The 19,485-nt window shown below is 43.6% G+C and overlaps 1 protein-coding gene across 2 annotated transcripts in view; it reads right to left on the bottom strand.

The window, feature by feature from the left end:
* WLS (Wnt ligand secretion mediator) overlaps nt 1-19,485 on the bottom strand; it is a 130,768-nt gene that overhangs the window by 1,529 nt on the left and 109,754 nt on the right. The window lies entirely within an intron of this gene.

Here is a 19,485-nt window from a genome sequence, read left to right as displayed (position 1 = left end):
AGAATGAAGTCACACACCCTTACTCTTAAGGAATAAACTGTATTGTAACTGCCTCAAGGTTTTTTCTTTCACTCCAGCAGTTAAACAAGCACTGATAAGTCTCCAGCCCACAGTGAACATGGGACACGTGCAACATGCATGTTTGCTTACTATGTATGCAAGCATCCCCCACTTCCTAAATATTTATTGCCCCCTGTAACCTGCTGAATATGTAAACGTAAACGTGGCCAAACAGTTCAGCATAAATTCCTGCTTTACCCCCCTCTCCCTTGAAGTGCCTGCTTTTGGTGTCTGTTGGAGGCTATGCTTCCCAGCCTATCAGGATGGCCACCCTGCAGGCTGTAACCCTTTGTAAGAAGTAAAGCGCTCCTCTCCAAATTTCTGAACCTTGTGATTCTTCAGTTAACAGTAACATAGGGGTGATAATAATCAATGCCTTATGGGTTGTTGTGAAGAAGAAATGAAATAATACAAAGCACCTAGCACCATGCCTGGCAGAGAGTCAGGAGCCAATCACTGTTCATCATATTTGCTATTATTATTATTATTATTATTATTATTATTATAGGCATCAGCAATCTATCAGAAGAGAAATAGTTTTCCTTTGCTCTTTGAAGAAAGGCCACCCCAGAAAGGCTTTATTGGTGTCTTCTTACTCCATGAACTTTTAGTTATCTTGTAGAGGGGAACGGGAATGTCTGGAAAGAAAGAACCTGAAGCTCAGTCCCGCTACGATCACATGAAGCATCACAAAGACAGAAGGGTTGCAGGGGTGAATCCAATTCAACCACTCACTCTAGTATGTTCCTGAGTGCTGTCTTCCCTCTCTGACCCTTAAATATGTCTATGTTCACTGTCCAGAATATGATACAAGACAGGGCTTGGTATCATTAAGATGCTGCTTACTAAATGGGGAACTCTGAGACATTGCACAAGAAATCTAGAAACTTCATGAATTGGGGGTGAATCTCCCAATGGTGAAAGTTCAGAAAGACTGGCTGCCAGGGGCTTTGCAAAATACATGCTTATAAACACTTTCTCTTCCTTTAACAAGGAAAATGATAAAACTTCATAGTTACAGCGAGAAATACTGGGAGACAAAAAAATGCCCTTAAAAATTCAATAACTTAATATATTCATTCCACTTAGCTGTTACGGGAGAGAAATCAAATATCTTACTGTTGATTTTAATTTTCCAAGGGACTTTGAACTATATGTGTGTAGGTGGCAGTAAATGCCTTCGTTGTGGCTGCTGGAGCTGCAGACTCTGCACACAGAAGTGTAGGTGGTTAGGCTTGTGTTTTCTGGGAAGCAAGGGCAAGAAAGGAGTGTACCATGGGCCAGCTACTGCCTCTGGTATCCCATTCAACACCCTCCTCCCTGCGTTACAGGAAACATCTCTCCTCCTCCATTCTTCCCAGCCTGTAACAGGACTTTCTGTCCTCTGGGGGATTGGGAAGTTATTTCCTGCCCCTTCCTCTTCTGCTTCTTCCCAAGGGAAAGAAGGACTTCTCTTCTTAGGGAGGTTGGAGAAGGGTCCTAAACGGCGGGCTCTCTCGTTTAGGCTGACTGTGCACAGGGCGAGACACTTTTTTCACTGCTTCTGCTTTCCTGTGGGAAGAACAGTTGAATCCCAGCCCGGGATCTGGAGGTTGATGTCTCTCTTCTTGCTCTCCAGAATTCATTGATTTGAGGCATGCATCTGACCTCCATGTTTCTGCAACACAGACTCAATTCTCCTCATGTGCAGGTCCAGACCCAGCTGGGGTTGTATCATTTTGAAGGTCATCTGGTTGCAGGTCCACTTTAAGGGCTTCTACTCAACAACCAATAAAGGTGCTATATTCATCTGTATTTGCTGAAATATGGCTATTTCTCAATTGGTTCAGAATCAGAGAAGCTCTACTACCCAGAAGAGTTGGAATGGGCCTTGAAATGTAACCTAAGCATCTTATTATGCAGGTAAAAAGCCAAAAATCATATGCCTCTCTTGCCAGCTGACCTTCTCAGACCCCACCCAGGTCTGGCCACATAATAATGTGCATTGCCCAAGGTGGCTTGATCGCCTGGTCTGGCAGCTGGAAGAGTAGGTTCTGCACCTGACCTCACTGTGTCTTAGCTTTGTCCAAGTAGACCCCTTGCCTTCGATTGTTCTGTGCCTAATGTTTTCATTTAGAAACACTTGCATCTTTCTTCCCCTGGCAGTGCTCTGAACCCTTTTTTTTTGCTGGGGGCACTGTCACCAGCGTCTCGAGATATGTTCCTGTTCTGGATCTGACCCCAGTGGACTGGAACCTGCACGTGGGTCTGCTGCCTCCCTGCCTAGCATTCTTTCTGCTCCCACCAGGGTGCATACCTCTGTGAATTACATGGCTGGACTTCTCTTAACATCAGACTCTATTAACTAGAACAATAGTTTTATCTCATCCTGTGATTCAAAGGCGGTTGCTAGGGAAACCAGTGGGGATATGTTTAATCTGTAAATCCTGTAATTGCCCTAAAGTAGCAACAATTCATGCGCTTGCTTCAAAAGCATTTGGACTGAACTGACTGGCAAGCAGATGAGTGAGGAAGAACAATCACAGGTTGGCTCCCCTTGTGATCTGTTCACATTCCTCATAAGGTGTTTTTTTTCCTGCTGCTTTGCCAAAAAGCTAAAGGGATTAAAGAGGGAGCACTGCGGTGCCCTTCTAATGGACCAGGAAAGCTAGAAAGAGAAAATTATACAGTCCTTCTCTTCTTATGGATTCAAGTGGTCAGAGCTGAGTGATTGGAGGCTGTACTGGTGGTGATGGAGAGAGAGAAGAGGATAAATAATCCATCTTATTTTAAAATGGATTCAGAATCCTATAATTGTAGTTTGTAGGGGGCTACTAACTCCAAATGAGGAGAAGCAAGGTATTTGGGAAGTCTTATCAGAAGAGACCAGGGTGGTCTAAGCATAGGAGCACAGAGTTGGGTTTGGAGACGCGCCCAGCATCATCCCCGCCAAGCCTTTCCTTAATCCACTGCAGTATTCAGTGGGTCACCCACATGCTGCTTGGGCACTGCCAAAAATGAAGAACTTGCTCCTTCCCAGAGCAGCTCATTTTGTTTTTAAACAGCCCTGATTGTTAGAAAATCTGCCTTAAATTGAACTGAAAACTAGGGTGCCGGGGGCGGGGGTGGGGGGCAATTTTCCTCCTTGACTTGGCTGATTGGCGGAGCTCACAGAGGTTTCTTCAGAAGACATGCCCTACCTCTATCACAGGGCCCACACCCAGCAAGCCACACTGGCTCAAGGGCCCAGAACTATCCAGACCGTTGAAGAGTCCCACCTTGAGGCACAGGAGAGAAGCAGTAGGGAGAAAACTGAACATTCCTTGATGTGTAGTGTTTGATTAAGAATAAAATGCACGGCTTCTGTCTCTTGGGACCCTGCAACGTTTGTGATTAAAAAAAAAAAAAAGCAAAATCTAAGTGCAGACCCTGTTGCCCAGGAGAAATGTCACATGAAACTCTTCTTTATACAAAATGGTTCAGAGAATCATCACTACCATTATCGGTGGAGATGACTCAGTATTCTAGACTTAGCTAGTTATGCAAAGTCCAGGGAGGTCATTGTGCTCTTTTGGAAACATAATAGTTCCGTTAACGCAGCTGAATATCACATTTGCTCTGAGCAGCTGCATCCCACTGATGACTCATGTTGAGCTCTACAATCAGTGAAAACTTGGAGGGTATTTCTCCTTTGTAGGTGCGATATCACGTGATCCCTAAGCCCAGCTCTATTGGGACTATGGGTGTCCAGGGTCCCTCCTAGCTCCTTGCCTGCTTTTGCTGTCAAGTTTGTAAGTTCGCCTTCTGTATTTTAAAATTCAGGATTGCAGGCTGGTGCGATGGCTTGCACCTATAATCCCAGCACTTTGGGATGCTGAGGCAGAAGGATCTCTTGAGCCCAGGAGTTTGATCAAGACCAGCCAGGGAAACATAGGGAGCCCTCATCTCTACTAAAAATAAAAAAAAAAAGTAGCCAGGTGTGGTGGCGCATGCCTGTAGCCCCAGCTACTCAGGAAGCTGAGGTGGGAGGATGGCTTGAACCTGGGAGGCCAAGGATGCAGGTAGCCATGATCGTGCCTCTGCACTACAACCTGGGCAAAAAAGCAAGACCCCTGTCTCAGTAAAATAAAATTTGGGATCGCAAGGATTGCACCCTCCTGTCTCTGGTTCTTTGTTACCTGTCCTGATCTGTGGAGTCAGGCAGTCACTGCCTGTGCATAGCTGATGTATCTACATGGTCCCATTCTCTTCAGCTCTGATTTATCCAGTCCAGCATGTTTAATAAGGTTAGATGTCTGATCTACCCTTTATTTATGTCTATTCTCTCTTTTCCAATTCATTGACAGAAAAGTTGGAGGAAAGTCAGGAGCCCCGGGGAGTTTTGCTTTCTTTGATCTGTTGAAGCAGCATAATTAGTTTACCTAATAGTATACTGCCCTTGTGAGAGGTAACATGCAAGATTTTGGAAAAAGACATCTAACCTGAGTGCTTATACTTTGCATAGCCCTTTTGCATTGTTTAGTACTACTGGTTTTTATGCTACTTAATTGTTTTAAAACAGATTTATAAAAATAGACACAATTTGCTAAATTCTCATTCAGTTCAGTCACTCTTAATGGAAAGTCTAGTTTTATATGCCACAAAGACATAACCAAGGTGCACCTCATTGTAGAAAAAGAATCCAGAAAGAAAGAAATGGTTTTGAGTAGCAACTTTGAAAATTCCAAACTATGAAACAAAGGCAGAAATCACTGTTAGAAGGTCCTTGGCTTTCCAGGAAGTCCAAAACCCAAATGAAAAAGGCATCTTGATTTTCCCTCTGAACTCTGCTCAAGGTTTACTAAGAAACTACCTACCACGTATAAATGGGAAACACACAAAAGATGTATTTCTTGGAAGGTGAGGGGTGTTAGTGATTTTGGCCTCACATTAAGGGAGCCAGAACATGCCTGAACTGCTAGAAAGGACTGGAAGGGGTGGAAAGACAGGACTGGGTTCTGGGGCTGCATCCAGGGAAAACATGTCAGTACTGTACACCTAACACCAGATGAGTGGACAGAGACACATCAGGAGAAAGGAGGAAAAAGGAACGCCCCGGGCTCCAAAAAGGAACGGACACGGGATTGGTGTAAGGGTATGAGAGATGAGAGAAAAGAAAAAGATGGTGATACACAGTCACTTTTCTCTTTCAGAATAAGGACCTAAAACTTAACATTGGTCACTGCAATCAAAGTTTTAATATGAAAAACCAAGTACATGGCTCTGAAATTCCAGAATTTCTTGGTGGGGAGTTAGGACTAGGAAGAATCACAGCCAAAACAACTAACAGTAACTCCCATAGCAATGCTCTATGTTTAAGATGTAGATACATCCATAACATACACACCCTGGAGTAGTTTATTAAAAGACACTTAGAGCCATTCATCAAGAAATAAATGACAGTGCAAGGCAGCCGGACTCAACGGCCAGGAGGGGAGTTAGCAGTGAGTGCTCCTGGGGAGATGCTGAGGCTGGGTGGGCAGAGGGTACTGCGAGGGGGGCCTAAGGGAGCCCTCAGTGGGCCTGGGGGATAATGTCCTCAGACTTTCCCAGTGTGTGTGACCTCTGCAGCTTGAGCGTTCCTAAGGGAAGTTTGGAGGATAAAGACAGCATCTCTGGGCGAGAGATGACACCAGACCAGTGTCCTTCAGGTCTGGGACCTCACAGAGCAACAGCTGGGAAAGTGTACTGTCATTGGAGGCAAAGCAATCCAAATTCCATTCCAGAAACGTGTCCCTTGCAAATCTGTGTGCCCGCTGCTCACTGTTCAATGGTGGCAGACATTTCAGTGTAGGCAGCTCGGTGCTTCCCACTTCCCCACCCAAGGGGCACCTGGAAACGTGTGTACGTGTGTTTGTCACAGTGTGTGTGTGAGTGTGTGTATGTGGGTGAGTATAGAGGCTACTGGTATGAAGTTTCCAGGACCAGAGATGCTTAATGTCCTGCAACACGAGGTCAGTTCCTCAGAGCAAATATGGATCCCATTATAAAACAATGTGCTTTGGACCCTGTCAAGAGGAAATTCCCTTAAAAGAACTAAATATACTTTAAGTTGGTTTCAGTAAGTTATACATTTGAATGTGTATATTCCAATGTTTTCTGCTTTTAAATTTAAAAGCTCTTAAAGTTAGAAAATAGATTAGCATAAAGAAAATGATCAAAATAATCCTCATTCCTACTATTTAAGTAATTATTAATATGTTGGTATTGATTAATGTATCTTTCCATTTATGAAAATAAGAAAATTATACATAACTATGTTTTTAGTCAGCTCTTTTTAATTACTATATTGTGAATAATCTTCATTGTCTTAAATAGATCCTTTTGTGTATAATTTTTAGTTGCTGCCTAATACTGTATTTTATGTCTGTGCCATTGTTGAACTATCCTCCATTGTTGAATAGCTAGATTTTTTTTTTTGCTATTAACACAATGTGGCAATTTATCTTTGAAAGGTTTTTTACTGTCAGAGAGCAAAAGGATATTTAACAGCTGGCCGGTAGGAGGATAGATAGAGTGACAAGAGTTTAGGGTCTGCAATGAGAAGACATTGCTTCAAGTCCCCACTCTGCCACTTAATAACCATGGACCTTAAGCCAGTCAGCTCAACTTCTTTGCCTCAGCATCCTCATCTGCCATATGAGAATAACAATACTTACCTGGCAGGATAGCACAGGAGATTAACTGAGGAAATACACGTGAAAGTACCCTTTAACTGTACCTCACTCTGAGAAAGAAGGGGGAAAAAACATTATCTTCCATTTCCTGTGAATCTCTCATATGCCAGGCAGTTTCCTATGTTTTACATGCTTTACTGCATTTGATCCTCATGGCTAACCTGTAAGGCAGGGGCTATTTTTTATTACCCACACGTTACACAGAAGGGAAATGAGACACGTGGATAATCTACCCCATCATGGGCACAACGGTAGAAGCGGCAGACAGAGATTCAGATCCGGGTCTGTGGGGCACATCTCAGGCTCTGAGGTGGATACAGTGCAGAAGAGAAGCGCATTCCCCAGTGTGGCAGATGGACAGCTCCAGAGCCTTCCGGACCCAGCTCCCGGGGAGATAAGATGAATCATCAGCCGGGGACAATCCTGAGGCCAAAAAGCTCCTGATGGCCTGCTCAGTCTTGAGTCAACAGGTCTCTTATTAGTCTTTAAAGTGGGAACCACAGCCCTTATATGCATACAATATTCGTGCATTCCAGAACTCTTTCCCATCCATTCTCACTGTTCCTGACAATAGCTCTGTGCTGTGGGTGGGGCAGGAATCGGCTTGTGAAGCATCGTCCTATATGTTAGGACAGGGAAAATTGGAACTCTGGATGCCTGGTCCCAAATCATTTGAAATTGGAATAATCTCAGCTTATTGGGAAAGGAATCCTGTCTTTTCTACTTGGTATCTGTGTAGCTTTGGGTAGCTCATTTCATTTCTCAGATTTTCAGTTTCTTCCTCTCTTAAAAGAGACCAAAAACAGGAATAATGTTTATGTCAAGGATTGTCCTAAAATCCAAATGAAGTCATGGAGGATGTTAAAAATGCCTACCGCTGTGTCCCTCCCACCTCTAAGGCAGTGTACCCACTCCAGCCACCCAGCCCCTAGTGTGCTATGGTCTACACCAGATGCCCCCTTCCCACTCCACTGTGGGTGATTGGACTGAGGTGGGCAGTGAGCTCAAAGAGTAGTTCACTGGCCTTAAAGGAATTCATCAAATGCTGAACTGAATCACCTTGATTCTTCTTTTGAGATTTTTTTCACTGATAACTGAATTTTTAATTCTTCGTTTTAATTAATTTTGATTTAATAGCCACGTGGAGCTAGTGGTGACCATAATGTACAGCTCAAGGCTATAAGCTTATTGTCTGGGGAAAGTAAAACAGAAGTCAAAGAACATTAAAAAATTGAGAGCTTTTCTTATGGGGAAAATTGGCACACTAAAGATACCATGGACTCAGAGAAAGGCCAAAACATATATATATATGAGGGAAAGAAATGGTAATGCCTGGAGAGGCCCATGTTAGTAGAATTCAGTTTGAAAGTATTAGCACTTCTGGTACTATGAGGAATGAAATATTATGAAATGTTTAGTGCTATAAAATAGAGACAACCTGACAAAGTATACCTTTAATTTTATTCCTGGGCTTGCAAGAAGTTATGTACTACTTATGCACTACCACCTTCACCCCCAAAAAGACCTGAACGCACAGCAATAAGTGCTAAGTATAGGTGAAAGGCAGGGTTGCCCTGCTGGCAAATGCTGATGTTAAAACTGCAATCAAAAGCCAGCTAACAAGATGGAGAGATTAAGCCTGGGATCCCAGCAGTGGACTAAAGTTTCCACAGGTGGGTAACCCTCTGGCTCTCAACAAAAACAAATCTCTCTAGAGAAAAGCTTCCTTAATTTGGGTCCTTAGATTTCCATGGATTAAGCAACAATATATGAGCACTCAAAATATGATCAATGAAATATAATCAAACACACAAGAAAGCAAACCGCTATAAGCAAGAGGTAGAAGAGATGAGGTATGCCAGACTTCTAAGAACTTTAAATATTGGAATGAGAATATTTGAAATGTATAATTATTATAAAATTCATTCAAAAAATATGAAGTCACAGAAATAAGCATGCAATGCTAGACTAGAAAAAGTGAAATGGTAGATTTGAAAAAGACTTAAACATAACTTTTAGAAATGAAAAATGTTATTAAAACAGCAGAGGAAAGAATTAGTGAAGTAGAAAATAGAGTTGAAGAAATTAAACAGAATATATAGCACAGGAAAAAAAGATTGTAAATAAGAAGGATCACTAATCATGATAGGTTCCAAGTAAAGAAAATATATTGAACACATACAGCTAATTTTACTCCCTTCTCCAAACTTATTAAAACTACAGCAAAGGGATTTTAAACAATCATATAAACCCACAAGGATGGGCAAAATATGAGATAAGACACCAGCAACAAACTTCTGGAAAATGGAATATAAATGAAGAATTGATAACAATGTTACCAGAGCTAAGAAAACCAAATCCTGAATTGATGGTGGGGAAGTCATTGAATCAACTGAATTTGCAATGGAACACAATACAAAAAGTAAAAAAAAAAGAATATAATACAGTAAGGGGCATAAATTAGTAGGAATTAAAGATGAAATAGAGAAGAACTACCAAATCAAAAGTTCTTTAAAAAGACTATTAAAAATAGATTAATCTTTAGCAAGATTGAGAAAAGTGAAGGTATATGTATGAACAAAGGAACATACCTACAGCTAGGCAAAATTAAATTTTAAAAAGATTTTTAAAAAATTTAAAATTAAGTTTAAAAAATATTTTAAGTGCCAAAAGAGATAGTAAGAATAATCTATACTACTTTATGTCTATACATTGGAAACAATTTAAAATGCTCAGAAAAATATAACTTGCGAAACCAATTGAAGAAGAAATGGAAAACCTAAATAGCCTTATAATCATTAAATAAATTAAAACGGTAGAAAAAAACTTTTCTGCAAAGAAAATAAAAGTCTCAATAATTTTAGTGAGATGTTATTATTGCATTAAATAAAAACCAAATGTCCAAGAAGAGCCAAGACATTCTGAGGACAAACAGGATGAAGGAATGTGCTTTTCTAGATTGCAAGCCTTATTAAAAAGCTAAAGTAATTAAAACAGTATGGTTTTGAGGTAAGGATAATCAAATTAGCCAGCGGAACAGACTAAGAAGCCCCCCCAAAATCTCTGTCTCTCTCTCTCTGTCTCCATATATATATACGTGTGTATATATATGTATATATATATGTTTGTGTATATATGTGTGTGTATATATATATATATTTGCTCGATAAAGGATATTGTGTTGTAGATCATGAGTGGCTTATTCAATAAATGGTGCTGAGAGCATTAGTTATCCATATAGGAAAAAATTAAAGAAGCTCCTTATTCTCTTACATACAAAAATTAATTTTTGATGGAACAGAATCTTAAATATGGAAGGCAAAGGCTTAAAACTTTTTGAAAAAATTTAGAATATTTTTATAATCTTGAAATTTATTTAAAGAATTTTTTTAAAAGACATACATACCCATTAAAAAAGAAAACATTGTTAAATCAAGTACACAAATCATCAAAAGGTACCATAAATGAAAACATAAGGAGTTCATATCTAGATTAATCTTGATCATGGTCTTAAGACTTCCAGCCTCCTGAACTGTAGGAAGTAAGTGTCTGTTGTTTAAGCCACTCTGTCTGTAGTATTTTTGTTATAGTAGCCTGAGCTAGGACAGCTTTATATAAGCCTGTGCTAGCTGAACTACCATAGCCTGACCATAGATGAACTACATCACTTGGTTCTAGCATGTTCTGTGGTTTCAATGCAGAAACCTAGAGAATAACTAAGGCTGGGAGAAAGAAGGACCACACTGGTGGGAGAAGCTGGTGACGAGTGGTAAGGAGTGGGCAACCTGGGTACTAATTCTTGTTTTTTCTTCCCCAGCCTTGTGGTCCTGGCCAAATCACCGGGCCTGTTGTCTTTTCTATAAAGAGAAGGGCTGCTCAGTTCTCATTTGGATTCAACCTTTCCAATGGAGCATTTAAACATGGAGGAGGGATTTTTTTGGTTGTCACAAGGACTGGGGGACCCTCCTGGCTAAATATCCTCCAGTGTGTGAGACAGTTGCACCCTAAATGCCAGTGTGCCCCTATTGAGAAACATCGTCTCTTAACAGTCCTTTGAACAAGCCCTCTACATCTCTCTACATATACATGATGTTTGCTGGTGGGTCGGGAAACATTTGGATACTTTATGAAGCATGCAGCTCTCCACCCAAACCCACAGTTCAGATGGCTGCTGTCCAAACTTTAGGATCTTTAGGGCTGCAGATGAGGTGCTCTGTTCTGGTGTATGTCCTGCTTGGGGGGCTGCCCCTACCTTGCCAGAAGAAGATTTAGTTGAATTCAATTGAAGTGTACTATTACAAACCATTTGCTCCCTTGTTCTGACAGCCAGCAGGAGCAGAAAACTAGCTTGCTCTGGTACTAACTGCATTCTCAGAACCGTGCATGCAGTGCTTTAGCGTTCTGTTGAAAGCTAAGCAGTGCCCTCCTTGGGACACTCTGGGAATGTACAGTATTCATTGCTCTAAGAAAATGCCTTGGCCACAAGGAGAAAACATTCTCTGGCTGTGGCTTGAGCCAACTGGGTCAGCTCCAGCCTGTGCAGATGTCTTTGTGGTCAGAAGTCCCTCTGGGAGAAGGCAGCCCATTCTAGGGTGCATAGATTGATGAGAGGAGTGACAACTGTATTTCTCTCCTTACTTGCTCTCCTGGCCAGGTGCTCTTATGCAATGCACTAGCTGCACAACAGTACCTACTGGCTGGACCCTCTCATTCTCTACCAATTCAGCAATCTACTCTTGGCTTCATTCAGGAGGCTGTCTCCCCGTGGTTGCCTGAACCTAAAAGCAAAATGTGTGGGTCTCACCTACTTCTCAGGCTCTAGTTCTAAAGAATGGGCCCAGGTGTCCAGCCTCCACGGCCTGACATTCAATGCTGTGTACACTCCGGTTCCAAGTTGCTTTTCTACTCACTGCCCCCCAGACTCTCTGCTAAACAGGCTACTTTAGTCATTGCCACCCAAATAATGCCTGTGAAGTTGCATCTCCACACACTCATACTCTTCCCTTACCCTCACCTTTTATCCAACTCTTTCAAGGCTTGGTTCATTTTCAGTCTTCTGGGAAGCTCTCTCAATCGGCCCCAATCAGGAGTTACTGAAAAGCGTCCTTGTACCTCCCACTGGTCACTGACTGCACAGTTCATGTATTGGGAACCTTGGTTGTCAAGATTTTAAGTTCCTTGAAGGTGGAAACCTAATGAGAAGACTTGCCCTTCAGGATCCTCTACTTAAGAATCATTCCAAAACAAACAGACAAACTGTTAAAGAGCAAGGAATTTGGCTCCCTGCCTAGATTGGCAGTGAGAGCATCAGAACAAGGTTGAGGCCAAATCCATGAACCTCATTGAGTTAGTTGCCCATGAACTTGGCTTGGAATGCCTTGGCCCCACCTTAAAGTCCTTCATTCTGGGGACACTGGTCAGCCTGAGGCCCGTGCTCCTTAGTCTCACCACAGGAAGCCTTCTCTCTCCATCTGTCACTCTGAGACCATACTGGCTGAAGCTCTGGGCTTACTCATATCCTGAGTCATCCAACCTCGCATGTCTGTAAAAACATCCATATCCTTACAGGTGGAGGCCTCATAGATAGGTTGCTGAGTCAGATTTATGAGTTTGAGAAAGAGATGCTTTGGATGGTTTTAAAAACCTCTGGTGAGTTTGCAGCAGTCCTGGACTCAAATCTACCACCACTCAGAACAGTGAATGCCAGAAAATGCCTGGAAAAGGGCATCTCTTTGCTGAATGACCCTAGTGATGTACTCATTTCCCAGGTAACTACTGAGCCACTCTGTGTTCCAGGCACAGTTCTAGTTTCTGGAAATATACCTGAGAACAAAACAAATTCTGCCCTTATGAGCCTCCACTCCAGCTCTTGGCCAAGTCTGTTTTTCATATGATCCAAGCACTTTGGCAGGTGTTAGGGCTGTAAAAGGGATGGCATGGGAGCCCCTTGGGTAGGGGACATGGCAGACACATCTCTTAGAAATATTGCCACAAGCCTCACTGTTCAAGTCTGCTGTGTGGAGCAGCTGCATCAGCACCTCCAGGGCGCATGTTAGAAATGCATCGTCTCAGGCCCTCCCCAAGACCTTCTGAGTAAGAAACTGCACTTTACAATATGATCCCACGTGAGCTGTCTGCAGGGAAAGGCTTGAAAAGCCTTGCTACAGGACAGCAAATCCCACAAGCTGTCCTACAGGGAAAGGGAGCGGGATGATAATGTGCATTTGAGAAAGAGCACATCCCATGCCTCAGATTCAGAAAGGTGGCGTGTTCAAGACAGAGATCTCCTCAGAAAGAAATGTGCTTAAAAATCCAATGCTCCTCAGCTGTATTTGATGGCTCAACAGCAAACCACCGACTGTAATCACTCAACAGAACCAGCATCCTGTGAAACACACCTTGAGAAACCAGTAGTGGACCCTCTGGCATTCCCAGATTCAACTTTCTTGGCTTCAGTGAGTGCAGATGGAGTGAGCCCATGGGGTGATAACTGGTAGTTTTGCTGAGGAACAAATCTGAATCATGCCTACTGCCAGGCCGAGGCTCTGGGCCAAGGTCTCAGCTTGGGGTAGGGTGAGGATCGGAGGGCTGGAAAGATAGAGGGACTCGGAGACTGCCAACTACTGGTTAACTGGTGGCATAAGGAGGATATATACAGAAAACACTGGATTCTATAGCTGAAATGTGTCATTGGGAGAAATTTAGGAGCCAATATAAGCATTCCTTATTTGTCATTTGGGGGATTCAAGAAAGTCATGGGTTCTATATATTCCACAGGTGTCAAGAATCTATAACGATGATGATGGCAAAGACAATGATAGATACCTTTTTAAAACTTGCTGTATGCCAAGCACTGTCCTAATTCATATGTTCCCAACAGCAATGCTAAGTGGTATAATCCTCATTTCTGCCGCTGAAGAAACGGAGGCACAGAGCTGGCTCCTCGTTTTAATCCCTTTCATGCTGAATGTGGCTTCTGAGACCTAGGTGACAGGTAACTGACTGGTGCAGACTAAACTGGCCAGATGACGGAGTGAGCACTCGTCCCCTTTATCCCCCGAGCCAGCACCCGAAGGCTGAGAGACCGGCTCAGAGTCCCACCCCAGAAGTGGGCAAGATTCGCTTGCCCTAATTCGGCAGGTACAGGCTGGAGTGACCTCAGTGGTGGGCCTGGGAGGGGACGCCTGGTTTGCTCTGGGGCAGTTGAAGGCTCAGCGCAGTGCGGGACTGCAGGTGGGACTAAGCTTGGACTGTAAGGCCTGGGATCTTCTCACAATGCTGGTCTACACTCACTGTGTGGCCTGTGACAGGCCTCTTTCCCTGGGTCTCAGTCTTTGAAAATAGTGATACACCCCCCACCCCGCCACACCCGGTCATGGACTGCACCTCGGGTTTCAACTCAATGACTGCTTTTCAGGAGGTCCCTCTGGGGTTCCTTGGGGTTATGGCTGCTCCAGGCTGGCAAATCCAGATCATGCGAGAGGTGGCTTAACCCTCCCTCTCAGGGACACAGAGAAGATCTGTTGCTTCCAGACTGCACCAACACACATGCCTAGTACCCCAGTAATGAAGCTGGAACCTCTGCTGTGTGGTCAGACAAACCCAAGGATAAATTGGCCCTGCTTCGGGATTCTTCAGTAGGCAGTCCCTGGGGCCTAGAGCCAATTCACTCAGCTTAAGATTCCCTCCCTTTGAGACAAAGTATAGGGTGGTGATAATGAAGTCAGTCGGGCACAGGCTTGAGTGCTGGCTGTGTGACACAGGGCAAGTCACTCAACCTCTCGGAGCTCCAGCATGCTCATTGGTAATTGGTATAAATGAAAGTACCTATATCATGGGACTGCTGTGAGGTGCCAGCACATTATCAGTGCTTTGTAAAGAGCAGCTATTACTCTTGTTGTTGCTTGGACATTTGTTATGAGGGGGGAATGCTTTTTGAAATTTGCTTTTTAAAAACAACATTTCTGAAGGCATTTTCAAATGAGACTTTAAAATATGTTTTTCTCTCCTTATAAAGTTAAAATTTTTGTATGAGGTTAGGCATAATTTTTTTTTTTATTTTAACAAATAGCAATCAAGGGCTTCTAAGCAATTCCAAGGACCCCCTTGCCGCTCTATTGCACTAGTCTTCCACCCTCTCCCTCCCGGCAGCAGTCGCTGGCATTTTTGTATGGCTCACCCTGGAGGCTGGCAAGCTCTGTACCTCCTGTTCGGGAGCTGCCAGCTGTCCCCTGCCGCTGTCCTGAAGTCCTCTTGCTGTAGGTTGTCCCTTTGTCCCAGAGCACTCACCCTAACAGGGAAGTCCCTCATTTCTTCATTAACTTCCAGGTTGCTCCCTCCCCATTAGTGCCGAGCTGGAGAAGCAGGGCTCACAGGACCTTACAACAGGAACCAGGAGCAGCAGCTCGGAGATTCAGGCCTTTGGCTTCCTTGACCCTCCTGTCCCAGGGCCAGCATCAGGGAGGGAGGAAGAGGACGGGGGACAACCATCAGGGCCCGTGTCAGCATGCACTTCTTATGGACGACTCCTCTGACACCCACACGGGGTAAGGCCAGGCTCACAGTCACACAGTGGCTGAGCCAGACGACCAGTGTTTCCGCTTTTCCATCTAATAATGGCTCCGTCTATAGAAAATTTGGGGCAGGAAGGGCAATGCATCTATCAGAACTCCCTGGTGACAGGTGCAGCAGGAGCTAAATTGGCCGAGTTGAACCAGGCTGTTACTTCCTAGCTGTGTGACCTTAGGGAAATCACCCAACCTCTCTGTGCCAATAATTGCTCCTACCTCATAGGATTCATTTAAGGATTAAAGAAGTTGATAAATATCAAGTGATTAAAATCCTACCTGGCACATCCATAGCAAGGATGTTACATGCTAGATATTTTAATTGTTGTTAAGCCTCATGAAGGCAGGAGTTTTTGTCTATGTTGGTTACTGGTCTGTGTTAGAACAGTACCTGGTACTTCATAGGGGCTCTATAGACAGTTGTTGGGTGAATGAATCTATTTCATTCAGGATAAAACTCTTTTGCAATGCAGCCATTGTTTATCTTGGCCAGCAGAGGGCAGCAAATAGCTGTGACTGATTAATTGTGGGCAAGGGTGGTTTGAATTCTGAAGGCTAACAGAACTATCCCTCCTGAACCAGTCAGGGAAATAAAAGGTCGCCACGTACCAGCACGACTGGCCCTGACCCTCCCACTCACCTTTGTGCGGGTTAGAATGATTGTCAGGCATTCAACTCACAAAAAGTCTTGGTTCCATTTCTTCTCAATTTATTTTCAATTTCCTCCCTCCCTCCCTCCCTTCCACTATCCCTGCTTTTCCTCCAATATTTCCCCCTGCCCCCACACTCACTCCTCTGCATCAAGCTAGTATACTGCACACGCTCCCAAACTTTATCTGTACAATTGCAGCTTGTACTGCAAACCATGACATCTAGAGTGGATCCTTATATAGTATTCTTCCCAATGAATGCTGCTAAACCTAGTACAATTTTTTAAACAACATGTAATTTGATAACTGGACCCAGAGAGGTACTACAGCTTGGCCAAGAACACACAGCAATTAGGGGTAACGTTAGAGCCCTAGCCAAGGCCTTCTGCTGCCCATTATACAGCCTCATCACACATGTTCTCTTTTGCCAACAGGAGGCTCATGTGGTCCCCGTTTGTCATCCAGTCAATACAGCCATCAGCTTCTGGCAGCAGACACCTTGCCTCTGCACCGTGGCACCGAGGAGCGGACTGCTTTGGAGGGCAGCTTCCTGGGAGCTCCAGGGACCTTGGCCAGGCGGCCACTGCCACTGACTTCTTCCTTGGCTCACTGAGCCCCTGCCTGCAGCTCTCGTGTTTCCTCTGCGCTGCAGTGGACGCTTATCTTCCCCCGATGGCACATTTCTTTGTCACAGGCAGGACCCTCACTGGCAGTCGGAGGTGAGTTCCTGGGGAGCTTCTGGGTCTTGTTGGTGCCTTCTGGCACCACTTGTGGATGGGACGGCTCTGACACCCAAGCCTCACCACTGCTCCGGGGGTCACCCAGTGACATGATCTCCCCAGCTTGCTAGATCCTGTCCTTCCCAATTATGATCCAAAAAATCATGCTAGGATAACTGTCTGGGAAAAATATTTAATTGGTCTTCCAGCTGGGAAACAAATTCTATATGAATTGATGAGAAAATAAAACAGAATTTTTAAAACTAGAAAAAATATGGGTGACCTATTATCTTAGGGGATATTCCTTTAAGCATGAAAGCAAAACTAGAAACTATAGAAGAAAAAATTACAGGTTGACTACATAGAAATTAAAAAGCTCTATATCCTGGTAAACATCCAAATCAAAATAAAAGCTAGTGACAAATGGAGAAAAGTTGAGCTACCCATGTAACAGACAAAGGATAAATATACTAAATCAGACAAGAAAGTGGATAAAGAATCTGAACTGACAACCTAAACATATCAAGTCATAGGAACATGAAACATGCTCAGTGCTACTGGTAATGAAGTAAATGCAAAATTCAATTTCTGCATCTTGAAGTTGCAAGTTTCAAAACTACGTAGCGTCAGTGAGGATGTGGGCCACAGGTTCTCTCATTCTGCTGTTGGCACAGTTCTGGAGGGCTCTGTATGCTTACAGGTGTCCATGATAAATGCTTTTCTTCGTAGCCTTCATCGCTATCACCATACTATACCTATTGCCTCCTCCCTCCCGCCTGCCTTTACCACGTCAATATACTTCACGATGATAGGGATATTGTTTACTGATCTGCCCCAAACGCTTACAATAATACCTGGCCCGGCTGGGTGTGGTGGCTCACGTCTGTAATCCCAGCACTTTGGGAGGCCAAGGGGGGCAAATCACAAGGTCAGGAGTTCGAGACCAACCTGGCCAACATGGTGAAACCCCATCTCTACTAAAAATACAAAAAATTATCTGGGCATGGTGGCAGATGCCTGTAATCCCAGCTACTCAGGAGGCTGAGGCAGGAGAATCACTTGAACCTGGGAGGTGGAGATTGAAGTGAGTTGAGATTGCACCACTGCACTCCAGCCTGGGTGGCAAGAGCAAGACTGTTTCCAAAAAAAAAAAAAAAAAAAAGCACCTGGCCCAAAATTAGATGTTCAACATATCCTTATTGAATGAATAATTGATCTTTAACCCAGTAGCTCTTAGGAATTGATACTAAGACAATAATCAGTGATGTACAAAAAAGATTTATATCCAAGGATGCTCATTTCAACATATATTGTAATAGTCAAACTTTGCAAACCACTGAAATGTCCAGTAAAAATTATGAGCCATCCATATTAGAGACTATAATAGTAAAGCCATGAAAATCATGTTATAGAAGACAGCATAATAACATAGATTTCCTAGATATACTTTGAAAAGGGCAGGTTATGTAACTGTCCAGAAATTTATTTTCTATGTATAATACAATCTTAATTTATATAAATCTGCACATATATGCATGGAAAAATTTGTGTAAGAACATACATTTTAACAGTATTTATCTTTGGATAGAGTAATTGTAAAATGTTTACGTTTTTCTTTACTCTTTCATGTATTTTTCAGAGTTTCTGCGATAGGACCATTTTGTTTTTGAGAATGGATTAAAAACAATGCAGCAGAGGCCATGGGTGCCTCACCCATCCATATTCCTCAAGCTGGCTCTGGGTCCAAGTAGCTAAGAGCCTGGGGGTGGCCCTTTACCTACAAAGGGTGGGAGTGAGTGGCTGTCTCTCACAGCTTCCTCAGCCCCAGGGGACAACTCTGCAGCCTGTTCCTCACAGCTTGGCAGAGGCCCTGGCAGTGCACGTTGGTGGCTGTTCTTTGCGTTCCCTTCGTCTCAGCCTCGCTTCTCCATGTCACCTCAGTGCTTCCTGGAATCACCTTTCAAACCAGCTACTTGCACACAAATCCTTGTCCCAGAGTCTGCTTTTAGGAGGAGCCCAGGCTAAAAGGCACAAATGCTGTTTTAAAAATCCTGCCCACTCCGTGTAAAGAACATCAGCCAAGCATGGTGCTATAGAAAGAACTCCTGTCTTGGCTGCTCCTGTGTGTAGTTCACTTTCAATCTCTCAGCATCCCTGAGTTGAAGAGAGATCTTGCTTAACTGGGAGGGAAGGCCAAAGGGTTTCTTGATACAGGAGCCACCTTGGGGATCTTAGAGCCTCAGAAGAGGCAAGGATGTAAGTAAGTTATAAGAAGGGGCTGTCCAGATAATAAATGAAATTAATAAACCATCCCTGTGATGCCAGCACATGGCTCACAGCAGATCTGCATCAGGTGCCTACCATTGCCATAGGGTGCCATTAACACCTACTCTCCCTTATGAGGCTTAGAATCAGGGCTGCTGAGGACTTCAGAAGTCATCTCATTCAGGTGGGATGAAGGGGGTGGGTAGCTTCCCTGAGGGTCCCACAGCAAGAGTTAGAGACAGAGCCAGGACCAGAACTTACTGAAAAGCAATAATCCAAGGTCTGACTTGGGTTCTGAGGATTTGCTCAGTGATCGATGTCATTCTCGATTTGGCCTGAAGAGGGCAGACACTTGCCATTCATGGAGGTGAAGAGCTTGTTTCTAAGGCTGGACTCACATCTCCCAATAAGGTCATTTGGTTCTAGTGAGAGTTGCAGCTCACAACATTCTAGACTCTTCTGCTGCAAATATGCTACTGGAAAGACACTGAAGTTCAGAGACCGAAGTTCCTTTAGCTCCAGCTCTGGC

Source organism: Nomascus leucogenys, chromosome 12 (genome assembly GCF_006542625.1).
Source record: "Nomascus leucogenys isolate Asia chromosome 12, Asia_NLE_v1, whole genome shotgun sequence".
Lineage (NCBI taxonomy): Eukaryota > Metazoa > Chordata > Mammalia > Primates > Hylobatidae > Nomascus > Nomascus leucogenys.
Note: the sequence above shows the minus strand (reverse complement) of the source record. Positions and strands in the feature narration are given on the sequence as shown.